General features: G+C 52.0%; 1 protein-coding gene across 1 annotated transcript in view; it reads right to left on the bottom strand.

Annotated features, from left to right (window-relative positions):
* The window catches only part of LOC113952903 (protein CEPU-1), a 231,655-nt gene that overhangs the window by 205,512 nt on the left and 552 nt on the right, over positions 1–25,591 (bottom strand). The gene's annotated exons all lie outside the window — the stretch shown is intronic.

Here is a 25,591-nt window from a genome sequence, read left to right on the forward strand (position 1 = left end):
CCTGGAGTATGTTACAGTATCTACATTTCTTCCTCTCCGTCTCCATTTCTCCCTCACTCCACTTTCAGCATGACAATCCATCACTCCACAAGGTTACTGGCTTCAGGAGAGAGGTTTGGAGGTTTTTTTATTATTATTATTTTATTTTATTCTTTATAATCGACAGTCATTTCCTCAGAGAAATGCCCCCAGTAAATACCTGCTCGAGAGAAACGATAATAAATCCTTAAAGGTGAATTTTGCTGCTCTTTCCCCCTCACGTGCCACCTTTAAAGAATAAAAAAAAATAATATGTCTTAAAAAAAAATAAAACCACCCTCTGAGAGCCCAAATCCTTAATAGTACATACATGGAGAGTGAATTACGAATAAATCCACTTTAAAGGCAAGCAGGGAGGATTTTTTTAAGCACCTTTTAGGGCTGGATTAAGGTTCTCAGCATCGCCCAAGGCTGAGCTTGGCCCAGGGACCCTTCCCAGAGACAGCCCTGAGCCCAGGGGACAGCAGAGAAAGGGACACTGAGGCATGAGGGGTCATTAAGGAGATTTATTAATGGACTCATCCAGAGAAACTGTGGATGCTCATCCCTGGAAATGCTCAAGGACAGGCTGGACAGGGCTTGGAGCAACCTGGGCTAGTGGGAGGTGTCCCTGCCCATGGCAGGGGGTGGAATGAGATGAGCTTTAAGGTCCCTTCCAACCCAAACCATTTTGTGATTCCCACATCTTCCCATCACATTGCTTGTCTGAAGGGGTCCCTTTCCCCCAGGAACTGGCCACTGAAATTTTGCCTTCTACTTAATTTTCATCTTTCTCTGGTTGGAAACTCAGGAAGAAGAATTTAATTGGGCAAGTCGAGACTTAAGTACCTGTTCTGAGGATGTATTTTTTATCAATCTGCCTGAAACTGCAGTAACTCAATACTTCAACATCATGTGGAGACACAGTTTATAAAAGCATTTAGTGACAGGACAAGGGGGAATGGCTTCCCACTGCCAGAGGGCAGGGTTAGATGGGATTTTGGGAAGAAATTCTCCTTGCTGAGGGTGGGGAGGCCCTGGCACAGGTTGCCCAGAGAAGCTGTGGCTGCCCCTGGATTCCTGGAAGTGTCCAAGGCCAGGTTGGACAGGGCTTGGAGCAACCTGGGCTGGTGGAAGGTGTCCCTGCCCATGACAGGGGTGGAACAGAATGATCTTTAATGTCCCTTCCAACCCAACCCATTCTGTGATTCCCACATCTTCCCATCACGCTGCTGGTCTGAAGGGATCCCTTTCCCCCAGGAATTCCTCATTAGGTGAATAGAGCCCTTAAAATACAAAAGGATTAAAAAAAAAAAAAAAGATACACTCACAACCTTTTCCTATTTTATCCCTCTTTCTCTCCCAGTTTTCAAGCACTCAGCATCTGCCTTTTGGAGCTTTTGTGCTTAACCACTTCGAATAGAGACTTACTTCAAAGGGAAAATTGGGATTACAGCAGGACTCTCTATCAGCCAGAACATCAGGAAAACTGGCTTCGCTTTGGGAGGTGAGAAAATATTGTGTAGGTGAGAGTGTGCAGCTCCTGGAGAAAAGCCCTGCCACCCCCCAAAGGGAAAGGCTTGGAAAAATGGGGGGAAAAATCAGAACTTTAAGAAATATATACAGATTCACTTTCCTATCTATATCTATATACCAGTTTTTACCAGTCATATAAACCAGTTTAATCCTACAAACACCTGTTGCATTTGGTGCTGGGGGGGTTCAGGGTTGTCCCAGAATTTGGGATTGATCCACAGCATCATTTCAGCTGGTGCCACCAAACTGCCTGCTGCTGAGTTTATCTGGAAATTAATTTCCAGATCAAAGGGAGCCTCTTTAATGACAGAATACAAATGGGGGTTGGTGGAGGATGGAGAAAAGGATGAAAAACCCCGTGGCCCTGGGATATTTCTTGCTGTCGAGGAGATCCATAATTCTGATGTGGGTTTTGGGGAGGAGAAAGGAGGAATTTGGTGTTAACTCTGGGCAGAGAGTCCCAAATTTGATTCCAGGCAGGAAACGTTTAGGGAGAAGCAAGAGCTCCACACCCTAAAACACAACAAAAGCCCTCATCTATTGATCTTCTCCCTTGATCTAAAGGGGAGAGATAAAATGTCGTTTGATCCTCTTTGCTGATCTCTGGAGGGCAAATCAAGTCCCAAACGAGGGCAGCAGCAGGCACAGAGATACAGCTCCAAAAGAGACACTCCAGCAAATAAACAGGACTGTTGGTTTAGGGCTGTTTCTGGGGGGAAAGGGAGGGAGGGGAGAGGTCACTTTCAAAACATGTTTTTTCTATTAATTCATCTATTAAATGTGAATAACAAATCCTGATTATTTGCTGGATGGCCTGACTGGCATTTGCATATTTTCCAAGGGGATAACAACAATTTAGAGCCTAAATATGACAGCTGGGTGGCTGATACTCCGCTGGTGAGCCCCAAAAGGGCCCTGCCTTCCCACAGCATCACTTTTCCAGGGATGCCCAAGCACGGGGCAAGAACAACCCAAGCTTCTCACACCCCTGCCAGACAGCAGGTAAAAAATCAGCCCCATTTTGAGCTGGGGAAACTGGGGCAACAAAAACGGGCAACAATTTGCCCGTGCTGGCTCAATAATGTGGATATAAAAGGGATCTGAGACCACTTTTCCCATGTAAGCACTAAAGCTCCCTCCCTCCCTCAAGAGGCTCTGAATAACTGTGTCACTTTTCCTGCAATTTGCAGAGGCCACACGCTGTTCCTCTCTTCCCCTTGCTCCCACTGATTGGTGTTTCCAGCTCGGCAACGTGGTGCTTTTCCATTCTCCCAGGGAAATGTGGCTCTTAGGGGCTCCAGCCTTGTTCTTCAACAGGGAGAGGGTTGGAAAGCAGAGGGCAAAGCCCAGCAGCCCCTGCTTGGACCCAGACCTACAGGAAATCTGCATTTTCCTCCAGTTTCCCCCTTCTTTTCCTTTTTTCCAAGCACGGAGCCACACACACCTTGTAGCACGATGGTGGGTGATCCCATTCCTGCAATTCTTCTCCCACCATCAGCTCATCCCCAACTTCCCACCGCCTTGTTCATGCAGGGAATCAAATCCTGATGTCTTCTCCCTGGATTTGCCTTGTCCTGCCTGGCACAACCCTGGATCCCAACCCAGGTCACTGGATACAACCCTAAAATCAGAGTTACCCCAGGGTTTTCTGCCCCTCTGGCCCCAAAGCCGCTCCCTAACAGGGGACAACGTGCACAGCACCAGGATCATCATCCAAAATGAGCTCTTCCAACCCATGCAAACAACAAACTGGTGCCACATGGCTCCTCCAGAGCCACTTTCCTTTAAGGAAAGGGCTGGGTTTTGTAGCTGGCTCTTTTTTTTTTTTTTCCCCCTCTTTTTCCTCTTAGGCCTGAACGGTTTAATGAGCGTCCTTTTGACCTAGGAAACTTAGTTTTAATTTTCATCCCTTTATCCGGAGAACAATGTGTCCTGGGGGCATCTTTGAGCACAATGTACACTTTCATCATCAAAACAAATGCTAGAAATACCCATCTGCCACGTTATCAGAGCGTGTTGGCTCAGTGAGCCGGACACCGCTTAGGGGACAAGGGAGGCTTTTACTCTTCTCAAAGTCATGAGCGCTCCCTCTAAGCTCTTTAGCATTAGAGATTCCTGTGGAGACGAGTATTAGAAGCTCCATTTCTTTTTTCCCCAGTCAGGAATGATGGGAGATGGAGCGTTCTTTGGAGATTTCTGTCCTACGGGGGAGAAAACAAGAGCGGATCCTCTGTCAGTCATCCCGGCGGGTGCTTTGTAGGGTCTGGGGAGCACACTGATCCCTGGGTGATGCTGCTCAGAGGGAGGGGTGGAGCAGAAAGCTGGATCCAAAGGCAAGGACTCAGCTCCCAGCTGAAGGTTACTCAGGGTGGGCAAGTATCCAAGAATGCTCCGCCTCAGCTTTCTGTCCCAAAAAGGGGAGTGACGACTGTCACTGATTTATTTTATCAGAGAACCACAGACTGGTTTGGGTTGGGAGGGAACTTAAAGATGGCTCCATTCCACCCCCTGCCATGGGCAGGGACACCTTCCACTAGCCCAGGTTGCTCCAAGCCCCGTCCAACCTGGCCTTGGACACTTCCAGGGATGGGGCAGCCACAGCTTCTCTGGGCAACCTGTGCCAGTGCCTCCCCACCCTCCAATTTATTGCACTCCTGGGTTTGGATCTCCAGCTGATGTGCACCAGCTCCATTTAACACCCTCCCTTACCCAGACCTTATCCAGGCCTTCCCAATTCCCCCACCAGCATCCAGATAACCAAGACCATTCCATGCCACGACACTCAGCTTTCTAGGATTTGCCTCCTTCCCCAAACCCACCCTCTCCAAGGAGCTTTGCCAGCTGCCGTCTCCTCTCTGTCTCAGACTGGAATAATTTGGAATAAGTTATAATAATAGTAAACATAGTAAAAACAACAACAAATCAAACCTGCTTTGTTACTCCCCAGGCACACGCATTTGTCTTCCAAGCGACAAAGTAATCACATTTTTGGGTCTAATTTATGACGTGCATTTCAGTCGCTGCCTTGGGGCGTTATCACAAGTCACAGCCCCAGTATGCCACAGGAGGAATCCAGGCTCTTAAATCCTCACCTCCTTTAGCTCCTCCACCTGCCAACAATTCCAAAGATATCTTTCCCCCTGGTTTGAGCAACAGAGCCCAAGGATGGCATCCCACCTCTGTGGGGGAGAGCTGAGCCCCTGGAAGCAAAAGCCCTGTGGGAAGGGGCCTCACAAAACCCACTGTGGGTAATTTCCTAAGGAATTTGCATGGAAAAGCATATTTTTACCTATTAGGTTTCATGTTCTCCCTTCAAAAGCTTCAAAACATAATGCCCATTGTTACTGTTTATGGGACACTGACACACACAGACAGAAAACCCTGGAAACACGGAAAAATGCAGTGGGTTCTTCCCTCTGCCATGAGTTCTTCCCAGCAGCCATGTCACCCAGACAGCAGATGGAGCACAAGGTGAGGACCTTGCTGAGAGGGATGAGCAGCTGGATCTTGGGGGAATTTGGGGCATGGCTCAGCATCTTCCTGGCTGAATCTGGAAGGACGGAATGGGAAGGTACGAGGCTCCTGGAGCAGTAAAACTGTACCTGCTGGCAGCTGGCCACTGCCCAGCCTCTCCCTCCACAGCAAGCAGGTATCAGAGCTTCCAGGAGAGACCTCCATGCTCAGGGCACTTCCATAAAGGAAGAAAAGGGCTTTTCCCCTATTTTGGCCATGAGTTCACCTGTGCTGCTGGGATTTTCACACAGTTTGTGCTTAACTCGGTGAAGAAGGAGCACAGTCACCCCTACACGGGGCCAGAATAAGCACTGAGCCTCTGCCAGGCTGGGAGAGGGGAAGGAAATGGGATGAGGGCTGTGATTTCCTCCCCTAAGATAACACTGAAGAAATCTCCACCTCAAACCAGAATAATCACATTTCTTGCCAAGGAGCACAAGCCCTGTGGCAGGTCGGGGATGGATCTCAGGAGCTGACATGTCTCTCTGCCGTCTTCAGCTGATGAAGTGTCAAATGAGATGGAACAGAAAGTGAGACCCATCTGGGGAAGCTCCAACAGGCTGATTGATACCAGGAGGAGGAGGAGGAGGAGGGTGAGGTGGCTGGAGCACCACAGGGAGCTGCTGCCTCTCGCTCCCGTGCTCAGCAAGGTGATGCCAAGGGGCAATTTTGGGCTGGCCAGCCCCGAGTACCATGGTCACTTCTCCTCTTTCTCCTCCTCCTCCTCCTCCTCCTTCTCTTCCTCCTCCTCTCCCACTGGTCAGAGTGATGTGGGAGCAGCCCTGGGAATTGTCAGTGCAGTCAGCAGTGACAGCACTCACAGTCCTCACCACAAACAGCAATGATCATTAATTACTGTCCTGATTCATTAGCACAGGGGGGCCCTGGGCAGGCTCCTCTGGAGCTGCCAGGTGGCTCAGGGGGGTGTGGGTGCAGGGCTTTGCAGGGTGGCTGGTTTTGAGTATTGGGATCAGTGTTGGGATTTTCAGCACTGCAAGAACAGGGGGAGGAGGGAAATCCGTGGCTCTCATCCCTGGGTCACGCTGACTCCCCAAATCCCCACACAGTCCCTGGGCCAAGGGCTGCAATGGAAACAGGGAGGGGATGGACGTGTGCTGGGAAGAGCAATAATGCACCTGGGGATCACTGGTGGGGTTTAATGAAGCTACATCACCAAGAAATGAGGGAGTTGGTAAAGGTGAGAGGACACATCCCCTACTCTTGCCCACAGGATCTGCATCCCATACAGGGATTAAGGAATTTCCAGCCTGACTCCTGAACTGTCACAGCTCCCTCCACCCCAAAAGGCCATCAGCTGCTCCAGAAAAGCAGAGGGTGACCTTCCAGATGTGGGTGGATGAGTTTTCCTAAAGGACCTTATGGAATTCGGTCCCAAATTAATGGAAATCCCCTTCCAGCTCAAGGAGAGACCTTATGCTTGGGGATAGTCAGGGGCTGAGGCAGGGACCCACCACACGACCAAAACCCTCTGTTCACAGAAAGCCAAACATACATAGCCATGAGGTGCTGTGTTTCATGATAGCCTTTAACAGGATCAGAAAAACAGGGCCAGCATATAAAATAGAGCTGCTTAGGAGATCACAAAAAATATTTTAATCTGCAGTGGCTCCTCACCTCCAGGGGCATGTGAACTGGTACACTCTATGTGCTTATTTAGCTGATCCTGTTAAAAAGGTATCAGAATAAAGCAGAGGGGGAAAAAAAAGAGAACCCTTCGTTGTGTGAACTGAGCCAGAGAAAACTTTCCCTCTAGCAAGACTCTGGCAAAAATCCCAGTCCCACTCCACTGGTGCTTTGAAATACAAACAGGAGGATCTGCTGGTCCTAAAGAGCATTTCCCACTGCCCCCGGGCTCGCTGCCCATGGAGAGGTCCTGGAGATGCTCGTTGGAGCATCCTTGGAATAATCATCAGAGCCTGTGCAAGGAAAAGCTGGGAGAGAAGGCAAGAGGAAGATGTGAGAAAGCAGGAGCATCCTGACCACAGGGAAGCCTCGATGGGCAAGTGCCTTGGAAGGAATAAAGCACCACGGATTTTGTATCTGGCCTGGTAAAAAAGCTCCTCTGTCCCCATCCCTGGGTCAGAGCTGCAGCACAGAGCCCGAGGGCAGGGCCAGGAGGACTTTGTCATGTAGCAACACTGGGAGGTGGCTGGGACAGCTGGGAAGGAGGGAGCAGTGCCAGGCTGGGGAAGGATGCTCAGCAAAGCCACTGCCTGATAGAGACATCACAGAGCCCTGTGCATGAGGGAGAGAGGCAAGAGCTGCCTCACAGGGCTAAAACCAGGGGGAAAAGCCACAAAGAAAGGCAAAGACAAGATACAAACCCAGCTTTCAGCTGCCTTGTGTAAGTTATCCAGCACTGGTGGGAGGCAGGAGGGGCAAATCCCTGCTCTGGAAGGGTCTGCTCCCTGCCAGGTTTGCTCCAGCTGCTGTCACCCAGCTCCTTCCAGCCTGTTGCTGTTGACTTTCTTATTCAGGATCTGTGGTTTCGTCAGCTCTACACGGCAAAGGCAGTAGAGCAAAGAGCTGAGTGAGGTGTGAGAGGCACAGCGAGGTGAGGTGGCCATTGGAGCCCCAGGCACCACAAAGCCCTGGGATCAGCTGATGGGAAAACAGAGCCATTTCTCCAGCATCTCCTGCTGCCCTGCAAAGAGCCCAGCAGCAGATTTCAGGGGGAAAAAAAAAACAAACCAGACAAAAAAACAAAGCAAGGTAAATCTCAAAAGGTACCTGCAGGGTTCCCTCATTTTGTGTGAAGAGGTGGGATCCACACGCCAAAGGACCCACAAAGTGTGAGGGGACAAGAGCCCACTCCTCACTGTGGGATAACTCCTGGAGAAGGAAAGTGCCTCGTCCCCTCAGACACCTTGGAAAACACCCAAACAGAGCTTCAAGCCCTACATATCACCTGGACAAAGCCTCAGGGTGTTTCTCACACATGCTTCCCACAGGGATGGAGTCCAGGAGCCTCAGTCCCAGAACCTGTGCCCAAAGTTCTCACTGGCAATATTCCCACCAATCACAGCTCCTGGTACACTTTGGGGAAGAGGAGGAACCTGCCTTGAAACCACCAGCACACCAGCAAAGAACCTTCTGCTTGTTGAGCCCTCAACACCAGTAAATCCCCCCTAAGGAGAAGGTTAACAGCCTTATTTTGGGACAAGTGAGGTTTTGGGGCACAGTTTGCCCAATATTATCCCAAATCCCTGCACCAGACCCATGAGCTGGAACTGGCTCTTTGGTTTAGCCACGTTATTCCTTCAAGGAGACACATTGCAAAACACCCAGCCTGGACTGAGGAGTGACCAGGACCCCTCTTGTCCCCATCCTGGGCCGGGCTGGTGGGACCTGGCACTCGGGGCCAATTCAGCCCCAATTTCTTCCCCCAGATGGGAATAAAATTGAAAATCTTGCAGCTGTGGCACTCACACCACACACCACGTGGGATCCAGGGACAGCAGTGCCGGTGCCTCCAGCCCTGACCTTTATTTTCCATTAATGGAGCCGGGTGAGTGTCGGCTGTGTTTGAAGCTGCATAAAATGAACTGAAAATAAGAGGGATAAACAGCAGCGGTTAAGGCTCTTTTCCACACTCCCACACTTCCCCCCTTTTCTTTTCTCCTGGAGGAATGCTGAACCAACTGTAGCAAAGTTCTTGACACACAGGGAGGTGCCCCCATGCCCAGCTGACTCACTGGGAACAGCTCCCTGCCAGCTGCCTGAGCGGGGAAGACAAACCCTGAGGAAAAGTGGCTCTGCAGGGGGAGGTCTGCAAGTCCCCACATGTCAGAAAGCATCTGGTTCAAGTGTGAGCAGGACAGAGCTATCCCATCCCCCTCTGGAGAAAGATGGAATTAAAAATAAGTGAGCATTCCTTGGCTGGAAAGGGAAGGAAAGGAATGGGAAAACGGGAAAATGATGCTGAGGCAATGATTTAATACCATATTCTGAGCAGGTGCCATCCACCCATGGATACAATTTTCCACCCTAACTGGGGTATTTTGTATCCCCACTCCTGTAGCTCATTGAGCATCACTTTTTTGGTGAAGCCCATAGAGAAATGAGGGTTCTCTTTGGGAAGAAATCCTTCCCTGGGAGGGTGGGGAGGCCCTGGTACAGGTTGCCCAGAGAAGCTGTGGCTGCCCCATCCCTGGAAGTGTCCAAGGCCAGGCTGGATGGGGCTTGGAGCAACCTGGGCTAGTGGAAGGTGTCCCTGTCCATGGCAGGGAGTGGAACTGGATGAGCTTTAAGGTCCCTTCCAACCCAAACCATTCTGGGATTCCGTGATTCTTCCATAACCTCCACGCCGAGGAAGGCAGAGGAGCTGGAAGTCTCCAGTGGGAAACAGCACCACCAGAACAGCTCTCACTTGGACTTTTCCACACCCAAACCACCATCAGAGGGAAAGGAGCCAGCTCCAAACTTTTAAAAACATTAACCTTCACTGGTATTTGCAGAGCAAACAGGGACCTCTCACAGATTAAATGGCAGTGTGTTGCTTCCTTCTGCTATTCCAGTTTTAGGGAGCCAGGTTTAGGATTCCAGTGCATGCTGGGCTAGGCTGCTAACCCTTTAATACTTTAAATCCAAGCTCATCTCTCAGCCAGGCCTTTAATTTAACTTTAGCTGGATAGCTGCTCCATGTTTAATAAATAACTATTGACTATTTAAAGAGCACCTGAGTTGAGGTTTCCCACCTCAGGCTGGGTACACACGTGCAAATACACAGTGCCTGTTACTGCCTTATTAAACCTTAGTCCTAGGCATCAGCTTAATAGCCACTTGCTATTTAATTAGCCAGGGAGTTCAAGGCTTGTTGGGGAAAAAAAATTAAATACTAACAGGACTGTAGCTCTGACAGACCTGGGAAACAGCTCCTCCTTCCTCTTTGCTGTCCAGAGAGGAAATGGCCATCAGGGAGGGATCAGAAATCCCAGAATGGGTTGGGTTGGAAGGGGACTTAAAGCTCATCTCATTCCACCCCCCTGCCATGGGCAGGGACACCTTTCACTAGCCCAGGTGGCTCCAAACCCTGTCCAGCCTGGCCTTGGACACTTCCAGGGATGGGGATTCCCAACCTCTCTGGGTGACCATTTCAGCCCCTCAGAGGTGTGGGGAGGGTGAGGTTGTGGCTCCACCTGCCCCACTGTCCCCTTTGACCCCGCACAGGGGGGGCTGAAAAGCCTGTGAAGAAGCCCCAGGACACCACCTACGAGGCCACCAGCCCCACGTGGCTGCAGGGCCAAACCAAGGGGTGCCCAAACCCTCATTATCCACAAAAGCAGCCACTGAACCCCCATCTCTACAAATTTCAAGCCCAGAGCTGCCATCTCTTCATCTCATTCCTAAAACCCCCACAGGAGCACACTGAGCCCTGTGGTTTACAGCAGGTGACGTGTGTGACTCCCCTTCCCTGGGACTCAGCATTCCCATATTTCACCCTGCATGGTCAATATTTAAAGGCAAGCTTCCATCACGAGCCAGGAGGATTTATCTCTATGGGTTTCCATTAACAGTAATAAGATGAAGGCCAACAGCCTCATACATTTCACTCTGGCCAGGAGAAGTGCCTTCCCTTCATTAGATGTTTGCTGGAGACACGGAAAGGAATGAACATGGAAGGGGGAAAGAGAAAGGAGAGGAAGAAAAGACACTCCCAGGCTACTTCTAGCTTTGTTTTTTTTGGGAAGCTGGTTGGGTTTAGGATCATGGAATCACAGAATAGTTTGGATTGGAAGGGACCTTAAAGCTCACCCAGTTCCACCCCCTGCCATGGGCAGGGACAACTTCCACTCTCCCAGGTTGCTCCAAGCCCCATCCAACCTGGCCTTGGACACTTCCAGGGATGGGGCAACCACAGCTTCTCTGGGCAACCTGTGCCAGGATGTCATCACCCTCCCAGGGAAGAATTTCTTCCCAGTACCCCATCTACCTGTGCCCTCTCTCCATGTAAAACCCTCTCCCCTTGTCCTGTCACTCTCTGGATCCATGGATTTGGCAAACACCAGCTGGGAGGGCCCAAGGCAGCCGGTTACACCCTCCTCCTCCTCCGGCAGCGCTGCCATTCCCCTTTCTCCCAGCAGACACACGTTCCTGGGTGGACTGGGGGTTATTTTGGCCGTTTCTTTGCAGCATTTCTCACTCCCATTCTCTCTGTCCCAGTGGACGGTGCCATCTGCCAGCGCCTCACCCCGACAGCCGATGTTGTCAGCGCCACACTCGGCGTCACCGTGAAGGTGACACTTTCCAGGGGGCTGCTGGCTGTGGTCTGTGAGTGCCTTCAGTTTATGCACAGAGCAACTTCTAAAAAAAAAAAAATAAAAAAATTCAAACTCGACTAGAAGAGGCTTTGTAAAAGCAGCCATTACAGAACACGGGGCTCTCAGATGTTGTTACTGTTGCAGCGAGCCCCGGAGATAAGGGTTGGAATCGGGGCCCTGCTGGGCACTTCATAAACATGCAAAAATCATCCCTCCCTTCAGGAAAGGTCTGTGTTGGCTCTGAATTACAGCACAGGCAGAGGAGATTCGGGGCTAAGCCGAATGTCAGATGTCTTATCATGTGCTCCCACCAATAGATGGTAACTCTGAAGCCCACTGATGGTGAGCTAAAAGTCATCTTGGGGTTTTGGTCAACATGCTCAGCTACTCCTTGGCTGAACCCTTTGGCCTTCTGCTTCCTCTCCAAGTAAAGTTCCTTTAGCACTCTGAAACCAACCGAAAAAGGTGGTCAGAGAGCACCAACCCCATGAATTAACCCACCCAGAGCTGGGTAGGGCACTAATAGCATGGCCTGACATCCTCTGCATCATCAGCTTCTCCTGCCCTACCTTCTCACTCCTTGGGTGGACACAGGGTCCAGGCAACCTTTGCAAAGCTCCAGCGCTGCTGAACCAAGTCACTGCTTTCCTGACATGACATTTGTTATCCCTAATTACCAGCTTGGCTTCATTTTAAAGTCATTTGCACTGATTACTCTGACTGCTGCCTTGGGTAGTCAATGACTTAGATTAACTGAGCACAGCACACATAAAAATATTTTAAATATATGTATATTCACCTAAATTCCTTTAATGTCCTGCTTTGCAGCGTCTTGGCTTAAACTGATGCCCACTTGTGCCTCTAATCTGACACGAGCTCAAAGAGCCTCCTGGCATCAATCCGCTCAATTCCCTTCAGAGATGTGTAAGCCCTCAACGAAGCCCCTTCTTAATCCCCTTTTTGCCAGTGATTACAGAGCTGGTGTCTCTAACTCAGCCTGGATCAGAGGCCCCATGTCCCCACCAAGTTGCCTTTTGCTCCCTTGGCTGCTTGGTGTTGCTCCAGCAGCGTCACCAAGCCCACAGTCACCTCCCCTGGTGTGGTCTGGGAGAGAGTTTGATGCGTTTACAAACTGTTGAGCCTTCAGGGGAGTTTGGATCCACACTTCCAAGATTTTCAGGAAAAGCAGCAGACAACAAAATTGCAATTTAAATCCAAAAAAAGGGGAGAAAGTTGAAATTCTCAGTGCTAAATTCCACACTGTGGCAAATCCACAGCAGAAAATAAATTCCCTGGGTAAGTGTATGCTTCAAAGATGAATCTCAGGACCTTTCCCATCCCACTGCCATGTACCCCAGGACTCCTCACTGCACCCACTGTCATTTCACCCCACTGAAATCCCAGTTGCTGTGCAGACATCCCAGTTCCTGCTCCAGCTGATGTCAGCTCCCCTGAGCCACTCTGAAAAGCCACGGATCCCTTTGGCTTCCCAGCTGGCTTTGACTTATTTGAGAATCCCAGAATGGTTTGGGTTGGAAGGGACCTGAAAGATCATCTAATTCCCACACCCTGCCACGGGCAGGAACACCTTCCACTAGACCAGGGTGCTCAGTGCTCCACCCAACCTGGACTTGACTGCTGTGTCTCCACAGCCCTCATGTTGGTGGGAGCATCAGGGAGTTGGGAAGAGGCCGTGGAAAAGGCTCCGTGGGCGGACAGACAAACAGCCGGGCACGCGGCTCCCCCCGAGCCGGCGCTTCTGCCTCTGCTTCCTGCTGGGCTGGGTTGTCGTGCTTTAGCATGCAACAAACTCCTTCCACACTTGGCATCGGGAGGAAAAGCAGCTGCAGGAGCCCCGGCCAACTCTTGGCGGGAGGAAACACGCCCGAGGCACAGGTCGTAAACACACGTGCGGAGAGGCTGCTCCGAGCAGGAGCGATTCCAGCTCGGCAGAGCCGGATGGCAGGAGAGCAAACAAATGGCTGACCAGCAGGAGCCTGCTCTGCCCACGGCGTGGGGGAGCTGGGAAGGGCTCTGCCCAGCACAGCCAGGCAGCTGCTTCCCAAAATGAAGGGGATGGGCCTCAGGGATCCAGAAACCCTGTGACACCAGCGTGGGATGGGAGAGGAGGAGGAGGAAGAGAAGGAGAAGGAGGAGAAGGAGGAAGGAGAGGAGATGATGCTGCCGTGTTGAATGGTCAGTGTGTTTGCACAGGGCCAGGGATGATGTGGTGCTGGGGGGAAGTGATCCACACCTATAAGGAAAATCCCTGAGATCCAGCCTGGGGATACAGTGGAGATGCCCTGGGATGGGCTGGGATGGCACAATGCCCATTAGGGGTGTAGTGTTTCCTGCAGAGAGGGTTGGGAAGCCCAGGATAAGTCCATGCCTGGCAGTACTGGAGAACATCCTCTCCCCCCTTCTCCCAGCAGCCCTTCGCTACTCCCACTTCCCACTCCGTCAGCACCTCCCACTGCTGCAGTGAGTTCTGTCAGTCCTCAGAGCCCTGCAAGTGGGGACAGAGGGGCTTCACCGCCAGCCAGGCGGGATCACAGAGCAAAGGAGGGAGGAGAAGAGCGGGAGGGCCAAGCCAAAGCACCCGCACAGGCACCGCAGCCCGGCCCCAGGATGCTCAAGGTCAGGGAGGAGTTGCAGCTCTGCGCCGCAGCAGAAATCACGTTCCCCCAACTTATCTCTTCTTTTTTCCCAAATCTTCAGCCGAGATGATGGGGCGAGAGTGGGGAGGATGCAGGGTGAGGACCACGGGCCTTTTCCACGGCTCGTTTTCGCCATCTAGTGCTCAGCTCTCCACCGACGATCCCACTGAAGCGATCCCACTCCTTCCACCAAAATCCAGCCGGATCATTTCACAAGTACAGAGCTGTCCAGAATAAAAACCTGCATTTCCAAGGCAGTTCAGACCTGGCCCCTGTGCAGCTGAAGCCCCAGAGCAGGACATGGTCATAAATACTTATATTTTACCCACTTTCAAGGAGGGTTTTTTTTTTACAAGAACTGAACTGAGCAGTCCCAGGTTGGCGCAGAAAAGATACAGGGAGGACACACAGTTTTCAGTCCATGAAACATTATTTTCTTCTCCTGCTTCCCATGCCCCTTTTCCTTGGCTTTGAGAAATCACTGTGACTGCCTCAGTTTCCCCAAGCAGAGGAAAACTTCTCTCTAACAACACAGGGAAAATCATCTCTGGTCAAACCTCATCAGTACACCGGGAATTGTAAGGGAGCAAAGTCTGCCAATATCTTCTGGAAGGATAAATGCCTGATTGGATGATGTTTTCCATAAGATCCACGCAAAGGAAAAGCAGATTTTGATGTCCACCAGTGTGTCCCCCATCAGCACAGATATTTCCAAACTGCTTGATAGGGAAAACACAGCGAGTCCTTCCTGAGGCCCAGGGGTAAAACGCTGGAGCAGGTGTGGATTCTCCATCCCTGGAAGTGCTCACAGCCAGGTTAGACAGGGCTTGGAGCAACCTGGTCTAGTGGAAGGTGTTCCTGCCCATGGAAGAGGGTTGGGCTAGATGACCTTTATAGGTCCCTTCCAACCCAGACTGTTTTATGATTCTGTGACCCTGTCTGGGGAGGAGCACAGTGGATGCTCCAAGATGAGCAGGAAGAACAGTCCCAGCCACCTGTGGAGTTGCAGCAGGGACCACATACACCAGAAAATGCTGAACCAGAGCTCACCCCCCATGCTTTCTCCCTGCAGGATGCTCAGCTGCTCCAGGCAAGGCAGTGCTGCCCAGGGAGGGTGGCCTCCAGCAGTCCCTGATGTCCCCAAAGTGCCACCAGGCTGCTCTGCCGTGCCGCAGGAGGGCATTGCCATCTGCTGACAAGCCCCAGCCCTGCATGCTCCTGCAGCACGCCCTGCCTGCTCCTGCCTGCTCCTGCTGCCGTGCAGGCAGGGCCTTCCTGCTTCCCTCCTGGCACTGCTCCCACTGGGGATGGAGCCCAGCAAGCCCCGGGGGTGGCATCCAGCGTCCCAGGCAGGATGATGCCCCTGGTCCAGGAGGCTGCCCAGCCCCATCCCAGTGTGGGAAAGGCAGCCCCATGTACAGCAGCAGCTTCCACTCACGAGTGAATAATCAGCTTATTACAGATTCAGATAGAAAATCATAATATTTGCTAATCACAATATTAATTTCTTGCTAATTGGCTGCCTGATGGCACAGGCAGAGCAAGGGGGCACCAGCTGGCTGCTGAGGCAGTGCCTTCCCTGGCTGCTGCACAGCACCAGAGCTCTGGGCTTCCTCCAGCAGAGTCGGGGGCAGAAGTCGAGGTCCCCAATTCCCAGGACGGGAACAACTTCCAGACTTTCTTGCCAGAGAGATCCTCACCCTCCATTGCCCTGAGGGCAGGAGGAGGGGAAGGGGTCAGGATGAGGGCAGGGAAACTGGGCATAAACCACAACCCCATAATGAATTGGGAAAGGAGCAAAGCAGAGGACCCAGAAGCTCTGAGCAGCATCTCAACATTTGCACCTTCTTTTTTTTTGCAGCATCCCACCGTGAAGCAGATACCACTACTCCCCATCCCATTTTAGGACTGTCCCCATGTCCCCTCCCTTGGGGACAGGATCTGGGGAGGAGGAGGGTGGCAGTTCTGCCCCCTTCACAGGTAACTCTTCTGCGTGCTGCCTGTGTGACATTATGCAGGTTGGATGCCAGGCAAGGCTGATCACAGAGTCATTGCTGCTGCTGCTGCTAATGAGGCCCTTAGGCTAATTAAAAAGACGAGTAGAACACAAAAACATAATGAGGAGCCAGTTTATCAGTCAATCGGAGGACATGAATACGCCAATAAAAGTTTGAACTACCTCCTTGCTGCCAGCACCCCGGCCATGCCCGGCCCCGGGCTGGAGGGAGACCAGACTCCACTAAACGGTTTTGTGCTTCCCAGCTGCTGGTCGAGGGCAAAACGGGGGGATGAGAGGCCAGGAGGAGGTGTGCAGCCTCCTCTGTGCCCACCTGGCACAGGGCTGTTTGCTTGTACTGCTCAGAGGATGCAGGATTCGAGCAGCACCTGAGAGAGGGGTGTGGGTGGCTCATCCTCTTTGGAGATGGAGAGCTCCAGGAAGTCCAAAATGACATTGAGGGAGCCCTCAGACCCAGCCCTGTGTCCCTACACTCCATGGCCATCACACTTGGCACCCACTGGATGTTTCAAGGCTTCTCCCTGGCCACCACCAACCTCCACGTGTGCAGAGCTGCTCAGATCCCTGCTCTGGATCCATGAGGATGAAGGATGCTGTGGGAGCCTCCTTCTAGCCAGGTCCCTCAGGGCTGTGGTCCCCTCCCCCGGGTTTCACATTAGCCTCTAACCAGGCAGAACAAATGGGCAGGAGAGGCTGCAATCCCACTGCCAGGGCACGATTCTTGTTATTAATATTATTATTATTATGACTGTCCCCGTGGCAGGCTCGGGGAGTGACGGTGGGAAGATGAGCACTTCAAGTGAACCACGGGGCTGGCAGTGCCTGGTCACACGCCAAAGGCACCCAAAAAACATGGAAACGTCCTGCCTGGCCCCAGCTGGGGGTTCCAGAAGCACCCCCAGCCCCCAGCCGGACACCCAGCCCTGCTCCCTGCACCTCCGAGCCGAGGACACAGCGGGGGACTGGGTTTAGGGGTGGTTTTAGGGGTGGTTTTGATGGCGAATTCCTTTCACAGACTTCTTCACTCAGCCCTCCCGCCCGGCTTGTGGATGAACCGGGAAACCTCTGGGGCGTCTTTGTGCTAAACAAATGTAAACACTTCTACCTAAACAGCAGCAGCTGCAGCTGCCGTGTCTGGGCACCCCAGGGCACCCACGGCACCGGCACAGCCGGCACGGGCAGGGAGGGAGGATGTGAGAGGACTGCAGGAGGGTTGGGAATGGGAAGGGGCAAAGCGGTAGAAGAGAGAAGGATGGGGGGAAAGGAGACATCCAGTGGAAGGGAGGGAATTTGGGAAATCACCCCTTCTCAAACCTCTCCGCGGGCACTGAGTCACTGCCTGCGTGTCCAAGCGCCTCATTTCCCAAGCCAGCCCCTGATTGTTGCTGTGCCTCACGTTCCCTCGCAGCAGAGAAATTCCAGATCTATCAGCGGAGCTGTCGGAGGCTCCTCCCGAGCTGCGATTCATCACAGGAGGCAGACGCTTTGCAAGAGGAGGTGATAACGCTCCATTCGAGGTCCCTGTCCCCAGGGCTGGGGCTGGTCTGTCCCCGGAGCTGCTCCCCACACCCAGATACTGAATTGGCAGCGGCCACCCGGGCAGGGGACAGCTGGCACGGGCTGGCTCTGCCTGCAGGAGATGCTCCCTGCAGTGCCCTCCTTCAGCCCAGATGCAAAGATTTCTTCTTATTCAGATTATTTTCAGCACTTTCCTTTTGGACCACCCCAGAAACCCCATGTCATTAATCCCACCAAGGCAGGGTCACTCCCTAATTACACCCCTGGGTGGTCCAGACCTGCCAGACCCTTCCCCCTGCATCATCCAATACCTAAAAAGTGATCACAAGAAGCAGGCAGAGCGACATTTTACAAGGGCATGGAGTGATAGGACAAGAAGGAATGGTTTTAAACTAAAAGAAGAGATTTAGGTGGGATATTGGGAAGGAATTCGTCCCTGTGAGGGTGGGGAGGCCCTGGCACAGGTTGCCCAGAGAAGCTGTGGCTGCCCCATCCCTGGAAGTGTCCAAGGCCAGGTTGGACAGGGCTTGGATCAACCTGGGCTGGTGGAAGGTGCCTCTGCCCATGGCAGGGGGTGGAACGAGATGGGTTTAAGGTCCCTGCCAACCCAACCCAAACTATTCTGGGACTCCACGACTCTCATTTGGGGCGGGGGGGAGCCCCCAGTCTCCTCTTGGGGGACCCCTCTGCAGCCCCAGCTCCGCTCCCCTGCGTGCCAGGCAGGCTCCGAAATGGAGACGCTAATTAAATTACACCGCCAGCCAAAACTGCTTCGTCAAGTAAATAAATAAATAAAAATTAGAAGGTCATCAAAGTTGTGTTTGGAGACCATCGCATTAGCATACATCTGCATAGTAATGAAGGGAAAAAAGGGCCATTTAAAGAGAGCTGGTAATTTACCCAGCCAAGTAAACTTCATTACCTTTAAGTAGCGCCCGCGACAAGCACTAATTCACACCTTTAACGACCCTGGCACAGATGGCAGAGAGGGCCGGGGGAAGGCAGAGGCAGCCAAGGTGCCCCGGACCCCCGCGGGGCTCCAGTCGGTGCTTGGGGGTCACAGCGCCGTCTCCCAGCACCCTCAGCACCCACCCGGGCCGGGGACTGTTCGTGCCGGGGGGGTGTCAACGCCAAAACTTCGCCTTCTGGGGGTGCAACAGCCCGACCGTGGCATATGGGGGGGGTTTGCTTCAGCTCCTGCATCCCACCGGGGGCTGAGCTCCCTCTGAAACCCCCCCAGAGCACAGCAAACCACTCCAGCTCCGCACCAGTGCCACCAGTGTCACCAGTGCCACCCGTCTGGCGCCTCGCCAGAGCCCCGAGAGGCAGGTGGGGAGAAAAATGGGGGAAACGGGGCTGCTCCCTTCCTGCCTTCGGATACTCCAGCACCCCGCGCATCCTCCCAAGCATTCGAGTCCTTGTAGTACCCGCCGGAGCCGGGCGAGGCCACCACAGCCCCGCGCTCCCATCCCTGCCGCTCCTTTAAATGCAGCATCCGATTTCTTCAGCCTGTTATGTGTGTATTTATTTCCAATGAGGTCAGGAGTACCAAGGTTGTAAAATAACATCTTTTCTCTTGTTTTCTCCCCAGATCTCACACGAAGTCAATTATCTCCCGGAGGCTGTGCTCCCTGCTGGGCTCTGCCTTATCAGCCACCCCAGGGGGGCAGAAACAGCGCTGGGGGATGAAGGAGAGATGGGAAGAGGGAAAACACAACCTCCTGGTGGGGGTTTCAAGCCTCCAAAATGACAGTTCCTTGCGAAAGGCAACCGGCAGCACGCGAGTGCTCTGAGAGCCTCTGGCACGGGAAGCCCAGCGGGGAGGGTTGTAGGCGCCTTCCAGGTCTTGCTCCCACCTTCATCCCACCTCCAGCTGTATCCAGGAGTTAAACTGTCACCCTTTGGTAGGCAGCAGGAAGGGAAATGGGATACACGCATCCCCAGCATGTGTGGCTGTGCTCTTTATTAGGACAGAGCTGTTTGCCCTGAATCTCCTTGCAGAGATTCCCCCCTTCCCCTTGTGGCCTCCTTCCCGGGGATTCAGCACATTTTATCAGGATAAGTGCTCTCTTTTTCCTGTGGGCTCCATCCTCAACCCACTGAAATCAGAGATTGCTTTATTGGACTCCCAGAGCTCTGGAGAAGGGCTCGAAAAGGCAGAGAGCCCCAGCAGGAATATTACAGGAGAAGACACCGGCTCACGTCAGGATCCCGTCTGGGAATTCCAGGTTCAAGCCCCCTCTCGCAGCCAATCAAACTGAAACCTTGTCCATGAAGCCAGGACAACACCCTCATTTCCTCCTTTCCCCTCCCCTTCCCGGTATTTCTCAGGAGCCCTTTTTCCGCCCTGTCTCATTCTCATCAGGTGCTTTCCCAGCGCATAGTCCCGGCTCGTCAGGCAGCCCTTGCAGAAAGGAGTAAATCCTGTTTGATCCATTCCTGCGCACTTTGAACACGCAGAGGAGCACCTGAGGCAGAAACACGGGTCCCGGGTGCGAGGGGCGCTGGGCTCCTTAATTACCCGGCCCCGAGTCCTTCAGCTGCGGTAGAAGCGCTTTAACACGGTCATTTCTCAGCTTATTTCCAGCCTCTTTCTCTCTCTTTAACTCAAGCACCGGCAGAACGAGCCAACAATTGACGGAAAACAATAACAACGTTTTTAACAGACAAGGTCGGGGTTATTTCTCTGCTCTCTCCCCTTCGTGAGACAACAGAGAGGATGATGGTGGTGATTACTGCGGATTTCACGCCCCGATTGGGGGCCTACGACCATTCATTGACTGGGTTCAAAGTGAAAGAGGGGAAATTCAGGTTTGATACACAAAAGAAGTTGTTCTCTGTGAGGGTGGGGAGGCCCTGGCACAGGTTGCCCAGGGAATTTGTGGCATCCTCATCCCTGGGAGTGTCCAAGGCCAGGTTGGACGGAGCTTGGAGCAACCTGGGCTGGTGGAAGGTGTCCCTGCCCGTGGCAGGGAGTGGAAGGAGATGATCTTTAAGGTCCCTTCCAATCCATTCTGGGATTTTCTGATCAGACTCTATATTGACATAAGAAATTGGGTGAGGGACAGGAGGATACTGCGTGTTTCTGCCTCCAGGAAAAGATGTTTATGGATTTGCTGCAGGCTCTGTGCTGGGACAGGACCAGATAACCGGGATCACCAGCGAGCTCCTTAACCACAGAGGGCTTTCACTTCTCCATCCACATCACATTCCCACCCCCAGGAGTTAAGCAGGATGGACACGGACCACCGAGATGGAGAACAGCATAAAAAGAGTTTAAGTGGCGTGACTTAGTCTGAGCCAGCCCCCAAAACACCCTCTTGGTGCACAGCTACACCCAGCCTATTGGATTTATTTTTCTTTGTGTTGTGTTGACCGGACCCATCTCCGAGCAAGGCAGCTGGAGCTGGACCGACACGGTCAGACAGACTCTTAGAAGCAGCACAGATGTTATTATGAAGTGTCTGCACTGCCACAACACATGGTTGGCCCCATTACGGCACTTTCTGAGCACCTCGTAATTACAGATGCCTGTATCCTCGCAACCCTTTGCGAAGGCAAAGCACCGCTATTGCTTCCCATTAACAGCCCGTGATCTCCGATCTGGGGAGGCAAAGAGACAAAACAACCCTTACACAGTGCTGGAAGTGCTCAGCAAGATCTGAAAGCATCAGTGCGAGTGCCTGACTCGTTGTGCTCCTTGGATAAAACCCGCCCAGGGCATCAAAACCAAACCTGGTCACCCGCGGCCCTGACTTAAAATCCTCCAAGAAGAGCATCAGGCGGAAGCAGAGCCCTGGAAGATCATCCCGTCCACCAGACCCATCCCACCCACCCTCGTAGCTGCACTGGGAGGTGACAGGGTGGCACTGGTGATGCTGCTGGGTTAAAACGTGAGGCAGCCACCGCTTCTCCTTCTACCCCTCCCCAGATGCTCTCCCTTGCCTTTCATTTCCATCCCTCCCAGGGTACTTCTCCCTTGTCTTCTCCTTCCGTCCCTCCCCTTCTCCTTCCACCCCTCCCTGGATTCCTCTCCCATCCCTTCTCCCCAGCCCCACCAGATCCCCCAAATCCTTTTCCCCAGCTGCTGCCAACGAAAGACACTTCACCAAGTTGTGTTGCAAAGTAATTGCAGCTGGAAGGCAGAGCCGCCGCTGCGCCCGAACACCGGGCGCTGCCGCTTTGAAATCCGCGAGAAGAGCTCCGGAATACGTTGGGAATAAAAACAACAAAGAAGAAAATTGGGACAAGCCGCACTAATACAGTGGAGGTGGGAGCAAGCAGCAGCTGGAGAGTGGGGGTGGAATGATTCTCCTTATTCCCTCATGAGATATAAAGACATACATATAATATCTATATAATTTTTAATATTTTTTTTAAAAAATATATTCCTGCTTATTTTTTTTTCCCCCTCGAATTCCAGCCTGCTTTCAGATTCTGCTGTGCCACTAAATCCAAGGCATTCTCCTGGCTCACACAGGGATGTACCTACCTAAATTTTAAACCAGAAAGCAGCAGTGACCAAGCTACGGTTAGAGCTTGGTCCCAGCCAAACCCTGCAACCCCCATTTGCAGAGTGACATAGATGAATAATCCAAATCCTACTTCCCAAACCTCTTTTCTTTTTAAATTATTATTATTATTTTTAAACCCCCTTAGGATGCAATTCTTTGGACTGGCATTTCTCCTGGCCTGGAGCTCTGGGCTGGCAGGCACCCACAGGCACCACTGCAAGATGGATGATTAATCCAGCCAGACAGGGATACCCCTGGAAATCTGAGCTGTTCCCTGGAAATCACCCGGCTGCTCCTCTCCTGCGGCACCTCACAGAGGTGATCCTGCTTGGAGCCCGACATATTATCCCCATTTCTTTCCCTAATCCCTTTTATTTTGTTTCCTAAAGCACCTCACTTCAGTAATAACTTGGAGGGATGTCTTGGGACGCCAAATAACAAAATGCATTTCCGCAGCGGCTTCATAATTAATGTTTGCATCGTTTATCTTTCATGGAAAGATTATTCTGACTAACGAGGTTCTGGGCCACTAATTCATTACAGTGCCTTGTCACTTCCTGCTCCTTCTTATTACCCAGAAATAGACTCATTAGTCAGAGTGCAATGACAGGGAGAAATTGTGTTCGTTAATTTAATTCCTCTTCTCTCCCTTTCTGGGTCGGTGTTTGTCCAAAATCAGGGATTAAAAGGAGAGGGAGGAAATACGACCTGTTGTGGTGCCCGGTGCTTCCCCCCCTGTTTTCCAGCTGATTCAGGGAGAGACAGCATTCCTGAGTCCAGCACTTCCCTGCAGGGATGGTTCATCTGCCAGGGTTTGAGCCTTAAAGCTTTCCCAAGGCCTGGGAAATGTTGGATTGCAGTTGAATTTCTCCCATCGGCCACACTCAAGGGATGCAGGGAACGAGCTCCCCCGACTTGGGTGGAGCTGAAGCAAAGCAAACCCCCACCAGGTCCTGCTGAACTCACCCCCTTTGCAGCAATCCCTATAACACCCTTCCCTTTGGGAATTCCCTACCTCGGTGTGATGGAATTACAGCTCCATATTTCATGATTATCCATTTTTGCTTCTGTTCTCTCTCGCTGCCTTGCTCCCAGTGGCACTTCCAGCTCAGCATCCCCCCAAAAGCCAAAAGAATCACAGAATTAAAGAATATCCTGAGTTGGGAGGGACCTACAAGGGGAGTGTTGGTTAAATGCTCCTTGATCTCCAGCAGCCTTGGGGCTGTGCCCACTTCCCTGGAGAGCCTGTTCCAGTGTCCAAGGGATCTGGTCATGAGCAGCAAATAAATAAACAAGCCAAGGAGAGGAGTAAGAGATCCCAAATGAGAAAGGACAACAGTCACCAGCTGGGGCTGAGGAAGAACCATTTCCAGGTTATGCTTCCTCAGTATAAGAGGGAGGTGCAGGGACACACAGGGGGAATTAGAGGAGAAGAAGGAGCAAAAGCTATTTTATCCCCTTCTATATGAGCTAAAACCTGAACAATTTGTGCAACACCTGCAGTATTTAACACATTTGATACAGCAAAGCCAGGACCCAGCAGGGCACCAGCACGGGAACAGGCTCCAAGGCATCCACTGCCAGGGCTGCTCAGCAGGGAAAGGGTTAAAAGCCCTTGGATTTACACAGGTTTGGCAGCGTCTTCCTGGTTTTCCTACAGGTAATTACAATAATTGAGGGGTGTAAACACTTTACAGGAGAGATCAAAAACGGGGGTGTGAAAGGGAGAGGGATGAGGACAAGCAAGATCAAAGGAAAAATTATTACAATCTATGTAGTGCTGATTCCTAATTCCTGTGAAGTCTGACAGAGGGGCTGGAGGGGTGAGGGAACAGCCTCGACGTGGCGTTAATCTCCCAGCCCATATATTCCCGCATTTTTTATTAAATCACCCACGGGAGTCTCCATCCAGCACCGCCCCAAACCCAGCCCTCCCCAGCCTTGCCCCAGCACCACGGGAAACCTCTTCCATTCCCGACGCCAAACCGCGTCCTTTTGGGGAAGGAACTGCTCAATTTGTTGCTCTTCCAAGCAGGACGGGAGGAAAAACTCCGGAGCTCGGGACTGCTTTGACTTTGCGGTCCCCCCATCAGCGATGCTCTAATCTGCGCTCGGCAGGAGGATCCGCTTTTCCCTGCGGGGTCGGCTATTAACAGCCGACGTTTCGTTTAAACAAAGCCTTGAGATTGTCCAAATATTTGCCTCAAACACACTTTGTGTGTTGCCTCTCAGCTCGGCTCCCCTCGGGGGTGTTCCGCTCTGCTTTTCCCATCTATCCCGGATCCCCGTTGCCCCGGGAGCGCGGGGATGGGATCTCGAGCATCACCAGATAAAACAAACCTCGAGCCTACGCGCTGACTGCCTCCCTCGCCCCCAAACAAAACATCAAAGCCAAGGGAAAATTATCTTCTTGGAGCAAAGTGGCTTGTAAGTCGTTTACTTTCTATTTTCCCTTTTATTCTGCAAATCCGGGCGGGAGGAAAAAGAACACCAAAGTTTAACACGGAAATCAAAACATTGACTTTTATCAAACCTTTCTTTCCCCTCCCAGCTCCCCCCCAAACTGTTCAATTTATGTTTTTAATACAACTAATTAAGTGTTTGCAGGAACGTGCTTCAGCTCCTTGTCTCTTCCCCTTGTCTCCATCCCTGCTCATCCTGAGAGCCCCACAATGGAGCAGCAAAACACACTTGGAAAAGGGTTTGACACTTCCTTTTTGGAAATAAGCAGATGAGAAACAGGGATATGGCTTAAAGAACACTTCCCCCACAATGAACAACAGCGGTCTCAGAGAGTCCCAGGGAGCTGCACACCCATGCAAACCTGGGGTAGGATTTCATGGACAAAACAACTCTGTATAGGCCTGTGACCTCCATGGCCCATATTTATTCTCTTCCAGCCTCTTTTCCTAGCTCTGCCTTCCATTTGAGTCAAAAAAATGTAGATTTCCATGTGTTTTCCCAGCTCAGCCAGAGCCAGGCTTTGGGATAACCCTTGGAGCATCAGCTCAGAGGAGCAGGGAGGGTGGGATTGTGACCCAGTGGTCAATGAGGATTATGAGGAGCAGAACTGGAGGTGAGAAATAAAGAGCGAGCTGACAACAGGGGTTACAACACCCTGCTCCACACTCCTCCACAGGGATGCTGGGAGAAAGGATGTGCTGCTGTTTGCTTAGGAAGGGATTCCTGCTCTTGTTTACAGGCATTTTTGTCCCTTCCAGGCTCCCCAGCTCAGCCCTGCAGCCACATTCCCGCCCAGCAATGCCATGTCCTGCTCCTGTTCCTGAAGGCATCTGGCTGCAGAGCAAAAGGGGGCAGGGAACAATAATTCTTCCCCTGGATGTTGCCCAGGGCATTCACTGCTGTAATTCAGGTTTGTCTTGCCAGGCCAAATTTTCAGGAGGAGTCAGCACACTCAGGGAAGATCAGCCTGGAAAGGCCCCCAAGAAATTACCTCATTGCTGCCACAGACCATCAGCAAAACGAGCTCCCAATAAATTATCCCAGGGATTCACGACGTGCTCCCCACATGCAACA

This window comes from Corapipo altera, unplaced genomic scaffold, assembly GCF_003945725.1.
Source record: "Corapipo altera isolate COAL_440 unplaced genomic scaffold, ASM394572v1 71, whole genome shotgun sequence".
NCBI classification, from domain to species: Eukaryota; Metazoa; Chordata; class Aves; order Passeriformes; family Pipridae; genus Corapipo; species Corapipo altera.